General features: G+C 38.8%; 1 long non-coding RNA gene across 2 annotated transcripts in view; it reads right to left on the bottom strand.

The window, feature by feature from the left end:
* The window catches only part of LOC110365670 (uncharacterized), a 100,161-nt gene that overhangs the window by 67,719 nt on the left and 11,233 nt on the right, over positions 1-21,209 (bottom strand). The window contains exons 5-9 of one of the 2 annotated variants that reach the window (XR_010471588.1): positions 19,990-20,207; positions 13,624-13,720; positions 7,681-7,810; positions 6,191-6,247; positions 3,173-3,360 (exon numbers count right to left, since the gene is read on the bottom strand). This is a non-coding gene — a long non-coding RNA (uncharacterized LOC110365670). Of the gene's footprint in view, positions 1-3,172; positions 3,361-6,190; positions 6,248-7,680; positions 13,721-19,989; positions 20,208-21,209 lie in introns of both variants that reach the window. The other variant, XR_010471589.1, reaches the window with a different exon arrangement.

The following is a 21,209-nucleotide window of genomic DNA, read 5'->3' as shown; positions in this document are numbered from 1 at the left end:
GTTTGGCTGCTCAGTGCTGGATCCAAACCTCATCTTCACAGTGCTCTCCTGTCTCTTACAGTGCACAGTACAGGACACAAGAGGAAAGCTGCACAGGCATGTCCAGATGTATGCCTGGCCTGTAACGACTTGAACTGTTGGCATCTCAGCCTGAATTATAGTAAAACAGATCCGTCAGTTCAACAAGCTGCACATCTACTACCATTTCCATCCGTCTTCAAGGAGAAATGAAGAAGAAGGGTAACAGTTATCGGTCACCTGTATTAATGGCTGATCTAATTGCAGCACACTGTCTTATGGGCTTTGTTTTTCATGAGCTTTATTCTCTAATATTGCATTTGTTTTCCTGATAAAAATATGGCCACAAGTATTGTTTGTTAGCACCTGGCATGTTCAGTGGACAGACTCCAAATATACTTGTGTATAGGAGTAGTTTTGTTTGTTGTACTTTCGGGGTAGGGAGAATTGTATGAATCAGCTTTTCCATCAATAGAATTTCCCACATCTTCTGGAACCATTCAGATAGTGTGGGTACATGGGTCGATTTCCACACTGCTGCTATTGTTGTTCAGGTTTCTGTGATTCCGTGCTCATAACTGAATGCCACATGCCTAAAAAAGGAGGGGGAAATATTGAACCAAAGATCAGACACACATGCTATCTCTCACAAAAGTCTTCAGCTTTTTATGACGATTTTTTCCTGTCATGTTGCATGCTGATATGTGCCATTGACTTTTTTTGCACATGGGGTATTCTCTGGCCTTAGTTAACCAGCTGCCTAAGGCCTCAGGTTTACTCAGAATATGAAGCAGATGATACAACTATGACAGCTGAATACAGTCTCAGAGAAGCAGCAAATAAACAGATCCCATTTGTCTTCAGGTTAGTTGGGAAGATGAGGATATGTAGCAGAAAACACCAAGTCCTATTGCAGGCTCTTGGGAAAGTTGTGTTACATTAATCCAACTCCATCTGCAGCTCTGGAACTTGAGAACAGCAGCAAAAATGGCCAAGTAGCTTCCAGCTGAGTAAGCAAATTTTATACAGCAGCTTGTTTTAATAAGGCATTGTTCTCTGCTATATTGAGGGTCCAAGCACTATAAGCAGCACAAAGTCAAAAAAGCCTATGGAAAGTTTAAGACTTAAGCAGAAGAATCATATTTATTACTGTCAGAATTTACCAAAAGCACTCAAAATGGAAATCTGTATGTCTCATGCTGAAGTACCACAAACAAAGGAAAATAATAAGCAACTTTTCAGGCTATGAGACCTGGTCATTCCATCTCCTAGCTCATCTCTGAGGATAGTACTAAGTAGTGAATGAATTGAATTTTGACTGCTGCTGAGGTGCAAAGCCGTATGAAAAAGATGCAATTGAAGTACCGTAATTTCATGACACTTCAGAGTGCCCTAGGCTTTTTGGAGCAGTAAAGGACATGTAATTCTTCTCAAAAGATATTATAAACCATATATGCAGTTGAGTAAATGACTCAACTGTAAATGGAGGTGAGGGAAAAAAGGTAGGGTTAATATGAATACAGAAAATTGTTAATTAAGAGAAAAGACCACACTAAAGGCAAATGAACAATTTCTTCCGTATTTCTGTAAGAAACATAAATGAAAAGTTTTTAAAAGTTTTTCTTTAAGTTGTTGGTGTTTTTTTTAATAAAAAAAATCTTATGAAAATATCCACATACAAGAAAGATTGCAACCATGTGAGACTTGGGCATTGCTGTAAGTTAAGGACACTTCTGAACACGTCATGGCTACTGTCATTAGCCTTGATGAGATGAAGTGTATTGGAGAAGTTTACATTAGCAGTGCTACCACAGTAGAGTCTCTTGCACGGATGAGAGCTGCCATAAATAGTTCAGTTTTGCGAAAGGCAGGTTTTGTAAACCCTCCTAGCTTTACACCGAAAGACAGCGGGTTCCAGCCCAGGTAGCTGGCTGTAGTGGCACAGACACATTTAAACATTGGCTTAGCCTGTATGTCACATGTTCATTTTTCCATTTTCCATGTCCTTGTGCTACAAGACATACAAGGTTGATACCCTCAGCTCTTTCCAGTTCCATCTTGTCTAAGTTTACAGCTGCAACAGAGCAACCGCCCTGTTTCCAAGACACAATGTCTTTCTCTAACTGTCCATATTTCTGTTTAAATAGCTGTTTAAATGTTCTCCATGCTCTGCATGGATCTTTGTACACTGGTAATTTTTAGCATTTTTAAGTCTATCTGTCTCTTTTTCCCCAAAGTGAACTACAGAAATCACAGTGTGACTTCTGCAGAGAAGCCACACAGAGCTGTGTGACACGCTGATTACAGGAGGTACTGGTATTAATACCAAAATACAGCCTTTGACAAAATGCTGCCACCCACACTGTATCGCAATGACTGTTCCTCTTATTGATACCTCAAAGCATTTGGGTTCCTGCATCAGATATGAAAATGAATAATCATTATTTCTTCTGCATGGTAGCTGCAACACTGGAAATGCATGAATAGTATATTGTAGCCCCTAGCCCAACCTAGGGCCTCCCATCAGATTTTATGAAAAGGAGAGGTTTGGTTCTGGCTGAAATTTGAGAAAGAGATGAGAGGGGAAAGCCCCAGCATGGCAGGAACTGGTGTTAATGAAACAATAGCTGGAACTCTGAGTCATTGCTAAAGCAACAGCCAAACATGAGCATCAGAGGACACACTGTACTGCAGAAAGAGCCAGCTTTTGGATAAGTTGCACACAAGAAGACCTAAAAAATGTTTAATTTTGAAAGAATTTTTTCAAGAATAAGATCAATGCCTCTCAGATGGTTTTAAATTTGGTAACTACACTTTGGCAGACTCCACCAATTTTAACTGGATTTTAGCCTGTTTTTTGCTTTTCTGTCTTCTGCAGTGGTAGAGTACTGCTTCTTAAGCAGTATTAATCAATAATTCTCTGTATTCATTTACCATATAGGAAACGGCTGCTTTTAAAGTATTTCCTGACTTTAGCCTTACAATCATGCAGAAAGTTTGAAAAGTCTGGTGAAGATAAGGAAACAGACTTCAAGAGCTCTCAGAGTTGTTGAAAAGCCATCAAGGAATGCTCTGGGGCAGGCAAGATGGTCTGATTATGTGTGTAGTGCAATCACAAAGACAGGAGGAAAAGAGAGAAAAAAATTGAGCTCACCTGTCTGCTTAAGGCAAATCCTTTTGTTTTTTGTTTTTTTTTTAATGGAGCTCTTGCTCTCACTACCTGAATGAAATCACACTTGGAGAGAGCCAGTGTCACACTTCAGGTCAGAGCCACAGTCACAAGGCTGCCTTTTCTCTCCTGCCACAGAAGGTTTTGCATTTCAGGAGTCGATGAAATAATCCCTGTATAAGGTAAACAGGACTTGGTTCAGCTGAGTATAATAGATTTACCCAAGATTTCAAATAAACACTGAGAACTGCGAAACTCTTTAGGCAAAAAGCTCAGTTTCGGGGAAAGATATTATACACTGCAGATTTTTAAGAATGAAAACACCAGATGAGTCAAACTATTCTGAAACCAGAATATTTTATGTATGATCAGTTTAATAAATGGAAAAATGTGTAAATCCGCTCCTTCTAGAGCATTATAGAAATGGCATTACATAGGAGGTTGATTTCCAGATCTCCCAGGGGTACGCTCTCTTTTCCTGATTCACATGTCTAAGCACCATTAACACTGTTACCAGGGGGACAATACACATGTCAGTATAAAGTACATGATCAGAACCTTCTGAATTACAACTCCCTAATTAGTGTCCCTGTGTCAATTTTCCTGTTCAGTATGTCAAATATTTCATGAGGGTTAAATTTCAAAATACACAGACTCTCTGATATATAAAATCCCAAATGGATGCTCAGCATATATCAATGTTACTATATCACATGTAGCAGGTAAAAGATTAGAGAGTCTTTCACAAACCTCTACAGTTTTAAAGCTACCATGCTTTTGATAGCATTTAATTTGGCACACAATTGCATCCATATATTTTTACTTGTGGGGATACTTACTGGGCCAAACGGGAGAAAAAAAAAAAGGTTTAAAGTTTTCAGCCAGCATTTTCCTTTCCAAAATAGTGATGACATTGTAACTCAATACCCAGACTGAACCGCTATGACCCATGAATCCAAAACTGAAGGGCAAGGGAGAGAAGGGGAAGAAGAAAGGGGCTCTGCAATGCTGACGTCAGAGAAATCTTTGCTTCATCACGTAGACTTCCCTGCCAGAGAGTAAAGAATGTGCATGTGTGCAGCCAGATGAAAGCGTATCCAGTTGGAAGTGTTTTGGCTTTCAGATTTAATCAAGCTTCCCTTAAGATATCTGGCTTTCTGGATATACATTAATATTCAGTTACAAACCAAACTTGGCCTCTCTCTATTAGAGGCAGTAGATCTCCAGGTGGGCTGATTCAACAGGGCAGAGGAACACACTTTAATTAAAATCTCTGTGTAGTCAAAGTCCCCAAACTGAAATGTTTCCAGAATGAAGATGAACCGGTGAATCAACATCTAAATTGTTTTACACCTAGGACAGCTTTAATGCATCATAAATTGAAATCTTTTAAAGTTTAATGTTTGGTTTAGCTTGGTAACCTTTCCCTTAGTTGTCAGTTTTCACTGTCACTTTTCCACAGATGTCTTGATCAAAAAGTGGTTACACAAAAACACTCTAATGAGCAAATTTACTGACTGAAACCAGGACAAAGAATCTTAATCGACTATTGAAGAACATGCACAGAAAGCAACTTTTGGGTTCATAATTGTAAATATTGTGTCAGAAACTCAGCCCTCGCAATGACTCTCATCTATTTTAGATAGAAACAAATACTAGCAAGCCTAATCTGCTCAATTTTTGTCATTAGACCACACAACAGACAACTCTTGAGCAAGGAATAACTCAAAAATTAGTCCAAGAAATTATAAAGGAAATAATTTAAAATATCAAAGGAAAGAGGATCATGTTTGATACAAAGAGGCAAAACACAGCAAATAAGTTGTCTATTACAAAGAAATATCCAGAGTCACAACAAAGGGCTTCTTGTACTTCATTTGTGCTATAACAACATAGGGAGTGGGCTGAAGGTGAGAGATTAGAAAGAGCCAAATGTTATTAAAATACAAATGTCTAAACTATAGTGCCTTTTAAGATCTCAGGCCAGCCTTGAGAAGAAGGAGGAGAAAATAAAAATAATAATAATAAAAAAAAAGAGCACCAAAACAAACAAACAAAAGAAAGCTGAATGAAACAAAAATGCCTAGAGCAGCTTTGCACATTCATAAACTACGTTTTACCAAGTCATTTCAAGGACATTTTCAAAGTCTTGCAGTTAAGCTCCTGCCCTTGATGCTCTCTGCAAGCAAGAACTCATTTTATCCCACCTCTATGGGGGCTGAGAACCATTGAAAACAGGGAATCTTTTATTAAACACATGCCAAGTAAAAAGTGCAGTGTGGCTCCTCCCTGTGTTCTCATCTCAAAGCAGACCCTGAACACAACTGTAATACCAATACTACCATCAACCATTGACAGCAAAACATTTTCCCATTGAAGTGGATCTCTTTTCCAAGTTACGTTTTTCTTATATTTGCTATTTCACACCAACTCTATTAATGTAAACCAGGTATCTGTAATAACCTTTCTAGTGGTGCCTAAGTTCAGTGATTCATCAAGTGTATACTACTCTTTAATAAGCTGAGGTCAATCTAATTTCCTCCTCCCAGTGCTCTCTCCCCCACAACTACTTCTTCCACGTGTTCCAGCTTTACTTTGAAGTGCCTTCCTTGCTTGGCATGCTAAAATCCAGAAACAGAGTGCCTATCATTATGACTGCAGTTCATGCCCTGACTAGCCACAGCAGAAGGAGAATTAGACTATAATCTCCTAAACAATGTAGAATCTGTAAATCAACACCAACCAGCTCGTTTTGGCATGTAGATCAATGAACCAGTGTAGGGGCATGAAAATCCAAGCAACTTTTCTAAGGTAAGGTCAACCTCAGCATATGGATTTGTTCAGCTTGGATTTTTTCTCTCCTTTGCCTTTTGCCCCCCAAAAGCAAGTCTTCAGAAAACAGTTTTTGTTGCTTCCTGAAAAACAGCAGCTTCTGCTGGCAGAACAGGCACACACAAACATAAGCTTAGAATATAGGCAGGACAGAGATTAAAAACAACCTACCTTCAGTACTACCCCGCCCAGCTTTCTTGATGGTGAGGAAATTTGCATTTCTTTGCTCTAAATACAAAAACAAGCAACAGTGGCTGCTCTAATCAAAGGAATAATAACATGTTGCCAAGAAAATTTGCAATGCATTAAACCAGTTATAAAGATTCTGGAGTTATTTCGCTGAAGAAACACAAACTACCCATAGGCACATACAGAAAATATTCGGAGCGTCACAGGAATGGAGTTGTGCCTGATGGGGTAACGCAAAGTTTCTTGGCACAGAGCAAGAATTTCCATAACACAGTGCATGAGGGGTTTCTACTTGCAGAAATGAAGTCCTGTTATGCTGACTGATATGTCATCATGCCCACAGTTTCACCAGGATAGCCCAAGTCCCATGGAAGTCACTGATGCTTTATATTGTAAGTTACTTGAAACCTCACAGGTGTTCGGGGAGCTCTCTTCCAGTAATGTGAGTCCAAATATAATCCCCCCAAAGAAGTGCCCATAAGATCAATTTTTTCGTTATCTGTCCTAATGTAAAACATAAAATTGAAGGTTTATGGGAAAGAGTTTTAAAGTAGAACTTTTTGTCTCTAGTCCTCTTTGGTTTCTCAGCTTTGATGTCTGCCAGATTCGTCGTATTCTCTGGGTTTTATTCTTTAATGGATGCAATTCTCCAATAAAGGGGGAAGGTGGTAAAGGCCAATCTGCTGACCACGTACACCCAGTATGTGCTTCCTAAGGCTTCCTCTAAGTGACATTTCTGAAATGGAAAGCTAGCAACTATCATAAACAAAAAATCTGTAATCTTAACTCCTCCTTACACTCAATTTTTCATGCCAGTGTGGACCAGTGTGGAAAGAGAGGGCCTCCAGAGTATCAGCTGTAGTAGATGGGAACATGCAAGATAGTGTGAAACAGTTGGAAGGCCAGGTTTAAACATGTAACCTGAAACACTGGAAACTAGAACTCGCAGCGGGGCTTAGCAACAAAATCAACAATATAGGCAGCGCATGACATGTGATCACCAAAGCAGAAGCAAGGCTGCTTAAATATAGTCTCTGTAGGTATTAGAATATTTCTGAGAAGTACACATCAAGCACGAGACAGATGCTACTAATAAGTAGGGCTTTAGACATTTATTTTTGTATTTAAATATTCAGCTATATTTATCTGAAAGACTCAACCATCCCATTCTTGACAGAAGGGTATGCCAGTTACTTACTGCTGTCTAGACAAAAAGATTTAAAATGGGAAAAGATAAAACTTCTGCTAGGGAACACGGAAAAGTGCTTTAAGAATCCATGAGAAGGGCAGTATCTCTGCACTTGAGTCCCCAGAGCTTCATCTTTAAGAGCTGTGTCTATTGGGGAATTTAATATATTATTTCATAAACTGTTTCCTAATGCTTATTCTTGACCTTAAATTGTTTGGGTTTAGGGGGAGAGGTTAGCAAGTTATGAAAACTATGGAAACCTGGAAAAAAAAATCAGTCTTACAGGCAGGAGTGATGTCTGATGATCATCTGACACTTCTGGAGTTGTGACCACGGTGTGGTGAACCACTTCAAACTAGGACATAAATATATGAATCATCTACAGTGAGTAAGCTGTCCCACTTCCAAATTTCCTGAAAAAAATTAATAATAAATCCAGACTATCTGGACATACACGCTAAGTGTTTGGACAGCTTTAAATGATCCTGTGATCTCAGCAAAGAAATTGTTCTTGAAATGAGTTACACATTTCACCTCTATTTTTAACATAACCATAAACCAGACCTGCTAAACAGAGGTTTCCCAATCTCTGCTACAGTAATTTGGTACCATGTCGTACAAAAAGCTGGAAGGAAGCACCATAAAAAAAAGAGTTACTCTAGGCTTCAAGGAGCAGAAAGGTATGAAGAATTTCACTAACTTCCCTAAATATTCAGAAATATATATATATATGTATATGTTTTTGAACAGGGCAAATATTTATGTATCGCTACATCCTTTAAGCATTTCATTATCATCCAAAATAAATGACAGACTGAGAGCAGTGCTCAGGTAACACTTTGGAACATGAAGTTCCTATCTAAAGAGAGAGCTTTGCATAGACACAGGAATGAAATTGATGGAGTTCATCCCTCAGCCCCTTGGTCACCCCATTTGCCTTGCGCAAAGGATGCCCTGGAGAAATAGCTGAAGACAAAGCCCAGGTGATAAAAAGTCAGTGCACTGGCTTTATGCAATTAATTCCTCCCGTCCGTCTGGAAGCGATGTTGAGGTTCGCATCATGGGCACAGTACACAGTACCATAGTATAGAGTGCTCTGCGTGGATCTCTTATTGCCATGGTCTCCTGAGACAGCTGCAGCCTCAAACAGCAGAAACATAGCTAAATGTGGTGTGAGTCTGTCACCTTCCTTTTCCCAAAACTTTGCATGGGCCACTGAGCAAGATTTAATTTTACTGAATACTCACCTTTATTCCCTAAGCAGATAAAATCACTTCAGAATTTATTTTATTATACTTGTACTAACCTGAAATACCGATCTTAAAGTAATTCCAGGTATAAGCCAATATAAATTTAACAAAAGAATTCATGTGGCAAGAATGTTAAGCAATAACTTCAACAAATCTAGTTCTTGTACGTGGGTAAATATTGCTCTTGTTGACTAAGAATTTTTCCTGTGAGTGAATAAATCTCAGGGAATTAGGTACTATTTGAGATACACAGAGTGGCAAACCCTGTTCCTGTCTTGATATAAAATTATACGAAATAGAGCTGGAAAGGGCTTTTTGTCCTCAAAGCAGAATCAATATTCGTGTCACTTGTAAGAGATGTCTGTTCTTAATGATGGTGACTTCATCATGTTCCCAGACTTTGTTATGTTCATGTTTAGAAAGATTTTCCTAATAACTGTTCTGAATCTTCCCGGTGTAATTTTGCTTTTTATTTCTTATTATGTCTACCATTAATAAAAAAAAGACCTATTACTCCCTTCCTCTTTACAACAGTGGGTTTTTTTACATCTTAATTATTGCCCTGGCCCTTCCGTCTTCTTTTAGAGTGTTTAATAACCCATTTTTTTTAAGTTTTCCTTGGCTACAGTTCTTAAGAGTCCTTACCAATACAAAGTACTAGAAGATTACTTTTGCAGACTGCATTCTGGTTTTCATATACATACTAGCTGGTCACTTAGCTCTTTAATAATTCATCAGCTCATGCTTCATTTGATCCACGTTCGTTCACGGATCTTTTCCAAAGAACTGCTGTCTATTGTGTTACCCCATCCTGTATTTGTGCAATTGATTATTTCTGTCTAGCACTTTGCATTTGTCCCTATTGAACTTAATCCAATTTTTTCAGATGATCTCTCCAATTTGTGAAGATCATCTGGGATTCTAATTCTGCTTTCCACATGTTCAGAATCCCTCATCTCTTGTCATATGCAAATTTACTGCATATAATATTATTCCCTCATTCAGATAATTCATGAGAATACTTAACAATATTTGATCAAGGACAAGTCCCCGTAGAAACTTGACAGTATATTTCAATTAAACATTAAAATTAGAGAATTATGCTCCAAGTTTCACTTTTCATTCAGCTTTGCATTTACCCTCAAGGCTACATTTCCTTAGCTTTCCAATAAGAATATAATTCAAGAGAATGCCAAAGCTTAAGTAACATAGAGGCAGGACACTTTGTGTGTCCCCTGTGTCTGTGGACTCATTGCCTCATCATAGCAGGAAGTTGGTTGCTTTGTCATAATTTGCTCTTGGCAAATAATTAGCTGTTTCCTCTCTCTGTGCTGAGTTCTAGTTGCTTATGAATGTTTAGGACTTTCATTGCACAATTTTTTTCTGATACATTTTGGTGATTTTGTCATTGAGCATGCAACTCACAATCAAGTAGCAGGATGAAATACTGTGCAAATTAATTTAATGCAAAAATCAAAAGTGCTTTTGAATTCATTTTCATCAAAATGTATTCTTCAAATATTCACTGTTAAAGAGGGCAGCACCTGCAAGATGTCTTGAGTAAGTACAGAACCATGCATCTCACACGTAAGTGTTGTATCTCATTGATCAGCACTAGTAGAACCATCCCTCTATGCTGATTTATGTCTCAATGCAGCATTTGTTTGAATAAAGGCCCCCACAAAGTATATGGATATCATGTGGTAGTGAATCAATTATGCTCATTCGGATCACACTCAAAGCACTTATGTCGTGTTGTTGACTCTTCAACCACCTGCTCTTGTCAAGGAGGTCTGGCACACAGTATTTGAAGCATTCTTGATTTGCTCCAGTCATGCCCCATTCTGATTATAAAAAAATCTGTTGTCATCATTTTCATATTGATATCATTTTGAATAGCCAGCACTATCTGTACATGTGCATAAATGAGATGGAAAAGGTGCAGAAGATCTGTGGTGTCTTTGGAGAAAGAAATGTTTCGTGCATCAGTCAGATGATACAGGCTAAGCACACATCTGTCAAATTAAAATCCAGTTAAAAATGTGGCACATCATCTCTGACCAGATCTACTACTAAACCAAATGATCTACTTTTTATCTGAAGTCAAGTCGTGTGGAAAACCAGGATGCATTCAGACGTAAGAATCAAATAGAATTACCCTTAAAAATAAAGATGTTGAATTGTTAGACTTTATGCAAAATAAAATACAAATGTACATTATACCAAAACAAAAAAATCTTGCATGAACTCTGTACATACAAATTAAAAAAAAAAAAAAAGAAAAAAAAAAAACACAGTAAAAAAAAAATCCAAAAACCCCCACTAATCCTAGCAACAGTCACTATAGTCCCTCTTTGTGGGGTTTGTCTGCATTAATGGGGGGGGGGAAATTAACTGTTTGTAATGAGTCACGTGAGAATAAAAATCAATTTGTATATCAGTTTTTCCAGGAGTCAATTCTATTTGATTGAGAACATTACTGAAGTTTCCTGTTCACAGACTTTGTACAAAACTTATTGCTTGGAGAGCATCTTCACTTTTGAAAGTACACTAAAAAGCTGGAAAGCAGAATTTCACCAGTTGTTTAGGGATAAATTTTCTCTCCAGTCATCTCATTTTAAATTGAGTTATTCCAGATTTACATCAAGTAGCTCAAGTGAAAAAAATTTAAAAAATCTTGGCTTTCATACATAGCATATGAGGCCTTTGCTGGCCTTTCACTTCTGGTGTTACTTTATGATGTCTCTACAAGTAATTAGATATTTATGGTGTTTTCCCCTTGCAAATTTATCCAGAGCTTCATTTGCAAGATTTCTTTCTTTCTCTCAATAATGTCATTCATTTAGGATTAAAAGCACTTTGTGTAAAAAATATAATATTTTCTTCCTGAATTTGCAGGAGCAGGAAAAGATTAAAACCAAACAAAAAGAGAGTATACTTGAGGCTAGAGTCTGAGACCAAACATGTCCACCTGTGGGACTTTGTTATTGGACATGTATGATTTTCTAAATTCAATAAACATGAAACAGTAGACAGTAAATTTCTCAAATGACAAATCAAAGCTACTGAGGTCTTAAAGAAATGTTAATGTTACACATGGCCTTCAGGACTGTCAATTGGTCCATTCCAGAGCAGGAGGAGTTGTCCTGTCAGGAATTGTAATGGCACAAAAGGAAACCAATCTTAGGACTACTACCAGTCCTGAGGATAAGATGCAAATGTCTTCCCATTCAGCTATAATTAACCAATATTAATAAGGCTAATATTCCGGTCCCTAACAAAATTTAGGAACTAGCAAAACTAGAAAAGTGTAACCATGTGATCTATTGGCATCTCTTCACTGTTTTCACCCTGACAATCTGTGAAAGGGCGAGATGCAGTAACCTGAGTGAGATTCCTGAAGATGTCTTCCTACTGAATGATAAGTGACAAGGAGTGGACAGATAAGAAAAATCACATACCTGCTTCTTACTAAGTACCTGTCTACAGCTGTAGTGGAATAGGGAAACTGCTTTCTTTTCTTACCCTCACCCTACATCAAAACACCCTCGAAGGCAATTTCCTGAAATGGCACTTTTAGCTAATGGGAAAGCATATTATAGGACACAGAGAGAAACTGTAAATCATAACAAGGCTTAAATTCCCTGACTCTGGGCCCCCGTAACCTGCTATTAATCTGGTCACTCTGAGGAAAAGGTGGTATGTTGGTAATTACTTCTCAGTTCCTCCAACAGAAGTGCTACTTGTTATACTTTAAATAGAATAAAAGATTACTATCTTTTTGGTGTTTTCATCATGCACTGTTAAAGCACTGCGTTCCTGTGCCGCATCCCACTGTGATGAAGCCAAGGGCTGTGTCTATCTGGTGTATTTTTATGTGGGCAGCAATTTACACTGTGTGTGATTGACTAAATTTAGGCCAGCATAGGTACCACTGTTTCCTGCTATATTCTAAAAACTTGTATAAAAGAAATAATGCAGCAATCAGAAAAATGCAAGAACTGCAAACAATTTTTCAAAATACTGATGAAATGAGAGTCTTTCTACTGATTTCAGCAGACAATGAGAGAGCATCTAGGTGACATATTAAACAGCAAAATTTCACATATGCACGCTTCTGAAAAAAAAAAAAAATAATAATTAACAGGAGACAATTTCAAAAGGTTCATCAAAAGCAGAAAAGGAAAAATCTACATAAAAAAAGGCTACAACAGACTTCAGTTCATGACACGCACTCAACCCATACAGCATCAAAACACAGTGAAATTCACTGCTTGAAGCCCCACTTCATGTTCTTCCCTCTCTCAACAGTATATGAACCACATAACATGCATTTTAAGTGTACTTCTATTTAAAGCTTTCAGCCATGCTGGATCATTTTAAGCAACTCTCTCTTTAAATGAAATAAAATATTAAATATTTAGACAAAAGGACTGTTAACTTAGGCCAGGATAGGCCTATATTAACTGAGATGCATATTCCAAATCCAGCCAGCAGCCACAGCGTCAGAAAAGCATGAAACTCAAGCCTTGTGTGTTTTATACTGGTCTTTTTTCCACTATAGAAAGAGCTGTGAATAGGTCACACAAATCTTGAACAACAACAAATCATAGTGCAACAATGATACTACTCTTTGGTTTCTGCATATTCCTTGATCTATTAAAATTTGGCTATGGTGAGAGCATGGTATGGTGTGTCAGACCACTAGAAAAGCTTTACTTCATATGCACCTACACAGTGGATGATTTCACTGCCTCCAGTGCATATGCTGTTGATAAGCATAAATCCCTTTGCCCACTATTCTGTGAATACACCTGCAAACAATGAGGTGAAAATACAAGGATCCTCAGGTCACAAAGTGCACACAGATGTCTAGACTTCACTTGCCTTCCACTGAAGTGACCCAAGTCCTCTCCATGGTGAGTCTCTGAGTCACATCTAGAATCTTTTGTTCATCCTGGATGATCATACCTTACCCTTAGCCAAACTGCTTCAAGCATCTTTAGTCCAGAGGATGAACTGCAAAGCTTGGAACATCAAAGTACTCTTGAGATATGTGGTGCTTATTTCTTCCTGTGAGTGGAAAAAAAAAAAATGGAAAATAGTTCATTCCTCCTTTTGGTCCTATAAATTTACCTCTTCCCATGGAGACAGATGAGGTGGCAGCAGATGGAATTAGAGAGACAATTGTTTTGAATGTGGCTTGTGCAGCCAGCTTCACTATCAGGAATCCGGAGTAGCTAATCTTGAAAGGAAAATGAGTATGTCCTTCAAAACCAAATACCTGGCATCAGACATGCAGTTTAAGCTATTGGTCATCAATAAACTAATCTAGAAAACAGCTTGCTTTCCCATAGTCATTTCTTCTTTTCAGATGAATAGTTGTAACAAGTAAGGGGGGGGCATAATTGTGGATTCCTCATAGATTTGGGAAACAGGAATTTCTAAACCCTAAATTTTAACCTTGGTAATTGACACTGTGTATTTTTCTGCAAATTACTTAGCCTCATTATGTCTTACAGTCCTACAAACATCACATATCTTATTAAAAATAACACAGAGACCCTGAGCTTAAGAGGTTGCCCGCAGGCGGTTATCATATGAGCAACAGATGCATTATTGAAGCAATTTCTTTTGCACATCTATACCAGAACAACAACCATTAGAATAATTAGATTCTTTTGCTGGCCAAAGAGCTCTGAGGCATCCATCTCTCTGGTTGCTGGCCTTCAGTGAAGGCGTTTCTATCTTTTAAAACTTTTATGGGCTACAAGCTGACTCTCAGGACAAATAGTTCCTTTCTCAGGTCAGAATCAAAATCTGTTGTATTAAATTGTACTTGCTGTTGCCATGCCAACATGCTTTCTTTGCTAACACTTCATTTTGCACTCTGAATGTCATGCCTAATAAAAAAATCAGGACTTTCCATTTTAGCCATCTCAAATGTACATCTGGACTCCATCCCAGACTGTAGGTTCCTTTAGGAAATATTCTAACTCCAGTTAAAAATACAGTTCTAAACCATTTAAAGGTGGCTAGGTATAATCTCCCAGCAGGACTGAATTTTAAGACAAAACACTTTGATAGAGAACTACTATTCAGATTTTCTGATATTATGGAATTTAGTAGACCAGCAAGCTAGAATATGAAGTTTTCTATCATGCAGGGCACTTCTGCAAATTCAGGAAAACAGTGCACAAAAAAAAGAAAGAAACCTGTGTCTAACAAAGAATCTATAGACAAAGGTGAGCTAAGTAGAGAGCATGGATGTCCTCAGGATACATTGCTTCCACATAAAAATATCTGAAGCTTGCCTTGAAAAAGGCAGTTAGAAAGTTATTCAGCAGTTATTCAGGCAGTTCAGAAAGTTATTCAGCTAATCGTCATCATGCCACCAGGACCACCTGTAACAGTGTTTTACTGCAGAAACAGCCTTGGTTCTTCTGTTCCCAGCTGACGCTTGGTGTAGGGAGCAGGGCTGCATTATAGAAGCATTCCCCCTGCTGCCTGGGGCATTCTAGTGGGCAGGGGAGGCACTTTGCTTTGTGCCTCATCAAGCTTTACCCCAAACAAAGAAAACAAACAGCAGGTTTTGAAGACACTGTAAACTTTGCCCTCACAGCTGGAGGCAGAGTGGAGCAGCAGCAGCCAGCAATAAGGAATAGGTGAGAAGAAAACAAAAAGTGATGGAGAGAGACAGCCGTGGCACAGAGAGTTCATTCTGCGCCTCTATTAAGAAGCCTTAGAGTCCCCTACTGGGGAAGAGAAACTATTAAAATGTTCATGAGAAAGAATATCACCTTGGGCACTTATTATGTATTGCAAGTCTTTATTAGCCATTACTCTTCAAACGTGTTCCAAGAAGTCCCCATGTACTCCCTGTCCTGCTCCAGTCTGTCAGGAGACCAAACATCCCGCAGCAAGTGCCAGTGTCAAAGTCCTGCTCTGTGGCAGTGAGACCTCAAGTTTGCAAGGAGGTTTCTTTTACATGCACAGCTAGGATTGATTTACAATTTGAGCTTTTGTAGATGAATCCACAGAGTATTTAATGTAAGATTCTCCGAAGGAAGAAAGTTATAACAATCAAAAATAGCTGAACATACTCTAGTTTGTTTAGCAGTGCCAGTGGTTTTAAAAAGAATGAAAAAACACTGGAAGCACTGATCATGTACATGGTACCCAGCCCACTGCTCCAGCTGCATGTTCGTGTTAGCTTCTCAGCCCTGCAACATGAAATCTTCCACTTAGTTTTCCTCTAGTATCATTCACTATTTGAAATACAGGGCAGTCAGTCTATATAAACTACATATTAAGGTTATATATCTCTACCCACACAGCATAAAGGCAAACGTAGAAGACCAGGAGACCTAGCATATAGCTTCATTTTGTCATTTCTTACTGCAAGCAGATGCCAACTAACAGCATACAAAATTTCCTTTGGTCTATTGATTCGTGGTTTTTTTTAAGACAGACACCCAACCAGATGTTCTCCTTGAATCCACACAGGTCCTACTGTAGGGCACATGATCTGCTGGAACATGGTCTTTCCAAAAATCCAGAGCACACCTTTCTCCTGATGAAGCACACATCACTGAGACACCATAGATGCTGGGTTTACCATTAGGTGTAGGTCCAGTGTTGTATCCATGATGATCCTGCAGCTACAGTACATAAACACAGGTCTACCACACTGCTACAGCTACAGCTAATTCTGCCATTAGCTGATGCAGACTCCCTTAGACAGCAAATTCTGCCAGAGTGCACAAGAAAAATATAACACTACAGACATTTGAAACAGAAGGCAAACAACTTTAGATATTTCTCCTGCCTATTTATTATGTCACCCTGCAATTATAGAAGTAGTCCTACTAGCTGGAATTCATTTGCACGAGGATTCTGAATCAATATAATTCAGAGATTAAAAATAACTTTATATTCTTAAAAGAAGAAATACAGAACTTCCCAAAGACTTTTAAATTGATCATACCACACACTTGACTTTATAGTTTTTAGAAAGTTAGGTTTAACCACTTACTAGTCTTCACAAACCTGCTGGACACCAACAGACTACTTCAACTCTAAAGACATTTGGAGGGCAGTGAACTGCTTAGTGAAATTAAATCCACAGTAAGCCTGAATCTAAAGCATTTGTCACAAAATTCTTACGTATTTGATATCTAAATCTTCCTGAAGTAAGAGGATTGGAGATAAAATATATGGGAGACAATAGTTCACATAAATCAAATCTCCTCAACTGATCTGATTCTGTTGCTTTCCCAGAAGTACTCCTGCACTTGGGAATTCTTTTAAATTATGGGAAAGAGAATTAGGCCACCCAAACACACCACGTAGCCTTAGTAATACACAATGAACAAGTAATAAACAAAATATTAAAACCCTCTTTCATTCTTGGCAAGCCAACAGTGTCAAACCTAGCGATGATCCTTTCTCAAAGCTGTTGTCATTTCCCCATTTTATGATGTCACTGCTTAAAGCTGTTAATGCCAAGGAAATATTGATACAGTAAGATATATTTCCACGTGTTCAGTCACATACAGTATTAGTACAGGGAATAAAGAAAACAGATGCCGAAGTAGGGAACAATGTGACACATCAATAATAAGAAATCAGTATGTTCTTCATTTACCTGTATGCTACATGGTAGGTTCTAGAAATGTTTACCCAGGGTGCTTTGGGCAGAAAATTAAGAGGCTTACAACCACATCATTTTACTCAGTGTGTCTTGTACTTGGGCACACTTAGTCATAATTGTCAACAAGATGTGTTACTTTCCTTGAAACAAGAAGAACTGCTTTCAACATTGCAAAATAGAATCTCTCTGGACTTTCTTTCACAGCACTGAACATGAGCACAGTGTCCTAGACACACATGCAAAAAGGATTGCAATTACCTGGCAATATTGCATCAATTAGGAGAAAGGAATAAATTATAGAATTATACTGTCAAGATTTAGTTTGCAGGGAGGGGATGATAAGTTGATTCTTTTTGTCTCTTTCTTGTCTCTTTCTTTTTAATGAAAGCGTATTTCATAAAAGACAGAATTTCTCTATTTTTTCATGTTCAGAATGCATGAAGATTTAGTCTGGGTTAAGAGTTATAGAAATATCAAACTCAAGGGACTGGAGAAAAAGAGAATACTTTCCATTATTTAATCTTCATCGTCTGATGGGAAACAATTCCTTTAAGAGACCTGAATTCTGGTGCTCTGTCCCCTCCACATGCATAGGTGCTCTCAGTCAGGCACGGGTAGAGTATAAGAATTACCCTTGACATATGTTAATTGATCTCTGTGTCTAAGAACCTAAGGATGTGATAAAGCATATGCTATACACGTCTGGTACATGGAAACCAGAGTCAATGTAACATAATACTGTAATGAATAAAACCAAAGAATTCCTGTTCAGAGTACGATTCTGTAAGCTACTATTTATAACTTGTCTGCTGTTACAAATTGGCTTTCTAGCTGCTTTCCCATGTTTGTAACAAAGAGGCTTGACTGCACAAAGGTCTTCCCACTCTCTGGTAAGGATAAGCATCAAGAGCAGAAGAGCCTTGTGAATACCGAGAGCCAAGGTGACACACTTGTGCAAACTACAGAAAAGGAAATATCAAAACCTTATCATGTTTTTGGCAATTCGTATAGCTACAGTTCTTCTCTGTATTAAACAGAACATGGTTTTGAATACATGGAAAAGGAGAGAGGACAGAATAGGGAGAGGGAGAAGAAGTATTATAGTACTAAGTAAAATGGGTAAAACAGACCTTCAATGAGAGGAACTCCATCACAGGCCACTGTGACCCACATTAAAAATCTTAGTCAACTCTGGACAAGTGGGCTTACAATTTTGCCACCTTGAATTTATATTCAGATGAACAGATAAATGAGGATGAATTTATTACAGTTTATAACCTTTCTACTTTTCCAGACACAGAAAAGCAATATGAATGCACAATTGCAATAATCCCATGAAATTCACAGACTTAATAATTTGTATGTACGTAATCAGTTATATAGTAGATATCCAATGCTACTGTGTGTCACAAGGCTCACTGGCTAGAGACAGATGTCTTCTCTCTGTGTTTTCAATAGATTTCCTCTATTACACCTCCTGAAGTTACTTGAAAGAATTTAATATTCTCACTTCCTCCTAGGTAAATCACTCCTGTGTTTTTCCTTCTGGAGTTTATTGTCTTTTTCTGTATTGTGTTTAGATTGAGGTCAATGGCTCTGGTCTCTGTTTCCTCCCCCGCTACCCCAGCCCACCGCCTCTCTTCCAGGCAGGAAAACCCAAGTGAGGGTCAGCGGCAAAGTGAAGGTCAGAGATTTCCTTGGCTGGGCTTCCACGCCTTCCCGCAGCAGCCTGAGTCAGCAGCACTCCTCGCCGATCAGATCCGCCTGGTCTCTTGGGGGCACTCAAAGGAATAAAGCTCCATGACTGATGTCTCCTTCGTGAGAAAACCAGCCATTTCTAATCCAGTTTCCTTAACACTAGCGGAAGGCTCTTCTTCACAAAGCGTTAAGCAGTTGTCTGTTAAATCTGGCTCACATCCTATGCCAGGTGTCAGTTAAAATACTGAAGCAGGCCTAAACAGAAATTTACCTCCATTTAACTTCTGTTGAATGTCTCTTCAGTTAGCAAGCAAGTAGAATTTTATGCACTTTTAGTAAGTTTTTTCTTTAGTGTTTTAGCACATCCTAAAAATGTCTGAGTCAATCTACATTTCACAACAGTACCAGTTATCAAAATATGTGTTCTTATACACAGTTTTTGATTAACATTCCCTCATTACCATGCACATAAAACATTGTGCTGGAAGTGGGAAGAGATTTTACAACTGCAAATCTAATCTTTCAAAACTGAGTATTGATTCTCATTTCTGATTACCCTACACAAGCCAGTTCACAGCCTTCAAAAAGAGAGTATTCAATATTCTTTGATATCCTATAGAGTTACTGGTATCAACAGTATATAAGTTTTGACCAATGGAGCATTCTTAGTCCAAAGTCTGTCTTGAAGCAGTTGATTGATAGACACCCAGGTAGAAAATAAGATGCAAATATTTCTCAAATATAAGGGCAAGACTGGCTGACGAGAGAAGTAAAATGCATGGAAGTGCTGCAAGAGGCACATCATTCTTATGCAGAGTTGACAGATGGAGAAAACGAAGGTCTCTTTGCACCTTTTTTTCGGGAATGCCCTTGTTAGCACAACTTCTACTGAGATGGACAAGAACACCATTACTTCAAAGCACCACATTTTATTTACAGCAACATGATCTACCCTCGAGCTGATACACAGCCCCCACAGTCAAAACATTACCTGAGGACACTGGACATCTGCCTGCAATTTCCTTGGGTCAATGCTGCCTAAATCTTCAGTGGGACTCTCATATGACAAGGTTATGCTCACTTCTTCTGCAGGGGTCCAGCTCACAGAGCAGGCTGTGCAGTCTCAGTCCAGGTAGCAGCTCTCAGTCAATCACTTACACAGATGGTGATGGGATTCCCAGCACCCAGAGGCCTCAGTCAATCAAGCTGCTGAAGAAAATGCCAAATGGAGAAGTGTGTCTGAGATCGCTCATTTCTCTACACTGCAGAGCTTCTTTAAACTTAGTGATGATCATAGGAATTACTCGTGAACCCCTTCTGTATTCAGAGGCCTCACATGTCCCTTTAGGCGTGGTTGACTAGATCAAGATCACTCTCTTGTTCTACACATCCAGTGTTAATATTACCATTCACCTCAAGCTATAGGACAGAGGACAGAAGACTTCCAAGGAAACAGGCAACTCAGACCCTAAACCCACAATGCACTTAGGATCCTGAATCCACATATCCCCCCACTCAGCACAAAACACCAGAGTTCTTCCATGTAAGTGAAGATTTGAATACAGCTCAGCATTTCACCGCAAGCGCTACACACAGTTCTGAATGGAAGTAGTCGTGGATGCTCGCTTTTGTGCTCAACCCACCACTGTCACCACAAGCAGACCTACCAAACCCAGCCCTTCAGGAGATGTCAAATCAAGAGAAGCCTGCTTTGTAGCTTCTGATGGTGCTTTCAACTTGCCAAGACACTCAGTCTTACCAAAATGGTATTATTTCTGAATAAAGGCAGTACTACTCAAGGAATTTGTTGGCAAAATTGTGTCCCTGGGCTTTCAGAAACAAAGATGACTGCAGATGGCCTTGCAGACTCTCAGTCTGAACTGAAATGTAGGCATCCAAGCTTCACTTAAGGGGCTTGAGTCCTCCCTTTGACCAGTACAGACAGGCCTGTCTTGTGGCTAAGAGCAGCACATATACTGGTAGATTAAGCAATGTCAAATGCTTTTCTTGTTAAAGTGGTGAAGCAGCCCTGACACGGTTTTAGTCTGGGTCAGCTGGCATTTGGGAGTGTGCCAGGTTACAGCTAATTCCTGCACAGCTCAGGAGTTAGTATAGGCCAGACACTGCTCCCAAAAGTCAGTTTAGGTTAGTTAAGTGTAGGGGAGTTCAGAAGTATGGACACAGGTCCTTCCAGTTGCAAATACATTTAAA

Source organism: Columba livia, chromosome 3, assembly GCF_036013475.1.
Source record: "Columba livia isolate bColLiv1 breed racing homer chromosome 3, bColLiv1.pat.W.v2, whole genome shotgun sequence".
Classification (NCBI taxonomy): domain Eukaryota; kingdom Metazoa; phylum Chordata; class Aves; order Columbiformes; family Columbidae; genus Columba; species Columba livia.
This window is presented reverse-complemented; position numbering and strand designations above follow the sequence as displayed.